Raw genomic sequence first — 2,152 nt, 5'->3', positions numbered from 1 at the left:
TGCTTTCTAAATTTCATGATGTGTTCTTCAAAGGCTTCCACACGCCAAGATTATTTTAAACATATTTCTTTGCTTGCTTGCTTGGTTTTTTTTTTGCTTTTTTTTTTTTTTTTGCAGAACCGGGGATTGAACCCCAGCCCGAGTCTAGCTAAGCAGGTGCTTTAGTCTGCTGAGCTATCTGGCCGGCCCCTTCTAGGGATTTTTAAATTTTTAAAAATTTATTTGATTTGTGGGCCGGGGAGATGGCTCAGTAGAATAAGTGCTTGCCTGGCAAGCACAAGGCCCTGAGTTCAATTCGCGGTTCCGCAAAAAAAAAAAAAAAAAAAAAAAAAATTTATTTGATTCAAGGTCTCTTGGGGCTTACGGGTTAGCTTGGTTGTTTAAATACCTGCTACGACAAACCCAGTCAGTTGCAGGGGACAACTGTTCAATCCCCAGCTCCACATTCCTCACCGGACCCGCCCTTAAGGCAGCCCGAGGCAGCCAGAGAAAAAATATTAACAATAATGGTAGAGCCAGCCAAATAGCTCGGGGGCCAGGGATTCCCAGGCCTGATGTGCAGGTCCCGACTCCAGGCGCGCTGAGACGGCAATTGCGATTGGGCGTGGTGGCCCGCGCCTGTAATCCCAGCTCTTGGGAGGCTGTAAGCAGGTGGATCACTAGGAGTCCGATCTAGTGTAGTAGTGAGACCCTGACATTTTGTGGACCCTTCCCTAACAGGTCTCTCTGCACTGCACTGGGATTACTCAGCTACCAGTTTCAGTAACTGGCATGATGTGCCCGGGTATCCGGGGCCAGCATGGCATTGGGGGAGGTGTGCAGGAGGTCCTACAGCTTCCCAGGCAGGCGCTTTGACCACCGAGCTATCTCCCCAGCCATTTTTGAGGGACAGAGCAAAGCCATGAGGTGATGTGAGTCTAAGGTGGAAACAAGGGAATGCACTAGGCGGGCATGAGTTGGGACAAAACTATGGTCAACCAATAAAACCACAAGCACAGTTTTTCGGGTAAAATTGATTATATCAGGATCAAATGGGGAAGTGAGCCCACATGAATATGGAACAGGGGCTGTGCTTGTAGGGGGCTGGGTTAGTGACTCTCCCTATCGCTTTCAAGCATTGCTTCCTATTTAGAATATCAATCTTGGATTCCCATCTAGGAAGGCATGTGGGTGTATTCGTTTAATCTTTTGTCTTGAGGTCTGTCCCACAGTAGGAGTGCCTGTCTCTCTGGACAGTTGAAAGCTATCTCGTCTTCCATATTGTCCCCTTGAGGGCCTAGCCCTGTCAGACTGCCTATATTTCTACTCAGCTGCCTACAACAGTCAAATGCTAGGACTGAGAGCATGTGGATTAGTCCACTACTTGGTTTAGCAGATCTTTGGCTATAGATAATGGGAAGCTGCACCATGGGTGTGATGTAGCCTGTTAGGCTCTCACGATTAGGCCCCTCACAACCTGAGGAGAAAAGACTGCCATAGTCCAAAACAGGAACACCCCCTCACTCAACCTGAGAAAGAAAAATAACTTTATCAGGAAAGCTCCTAGGCCTGGTTCTCAAGTTTAATGAAAACCCTGTAAATCTACAGAATGATATGCTGTCAATCAGCAGAGTACCACTGTCACCCTGTATTTCCCTCTCCTCAGTGAGGCACCAGATCTATCCATGACCCGAGAAACAAAAAAATTTTCCATCCTTTTTCTCAGTGAAACACTGCCTTCCTTACCGAGGCTATAAAGCTGCTGTCTTCCTTTGTTCATGGTCAGTGGCCTTCTGGCCCTTGACCAGGTTGGCCCCAGCCTGAAAAAAGGGTCTCACTGTTTGCTCTAATCATGACTAGCCTGACAGCCTGGATGGCGAAGAAACAGAGGCTTTGCTTCTGTGTCTGTTGCTCTTCTTATTGCTGGTGACATAGAGGAAATGAAACCCCTCATCTAAAAGGTACGTGGGACTAGTTTGGGTTCTCTAAAACTGAAGAAGGAATTTTAGTAACAAATGGAGGATAAGAGTAGAACATATTTATTGGGGAAAGAAAGCTGTCCAGGAGAGGGACAGAAGGAGACCACCCCCAGCCAGCGGGATGTCCCCTGGGAAGCTGTCTCTTCCAGGGACTTTTATAGAGTAAAACCATGTGGTAAGGTGGGACTAAGGTA

The 2,152-nt window shown here is 47.4% G+C and overlaps 1 protein-coding gene across 1 annotated transcript in view; it reads left to right on the top strand.

Moving 5' to 3' along the window:
• Nucleotides 1-2,152, top strand: part of LOC101580373 (methionine adenosyltransferase 2 subunit beta) — a gene marked incomplete at its 3' end in the record, with an annotated part of 18,698 nt that overhangs the window by 3,803 nt on the left and 12,743 nt on the right. The gene's annotated exons all lie outside the window — the stretch shown is intronic.

The sequence above is a fragment of the Octodon degus genome, unplaced genomic scaffold (genome assembly GCF_000260255.1).
Source record: "Octodon degus isolate 3935 unplaced genomic scaffold, OctDeg1.0 scaffold00085, whole genome shotgun sequence".
In the NCBI taxonomy this organism is placed as follows: Eukaryota; Metazoa; Chordata; class Mammalia; order Rodentia; family Octodontidae; genus Octodon; species Octodon degus.
This window is presented reverse-complemented; position numbering and strand designations above follow the sequence as displayed.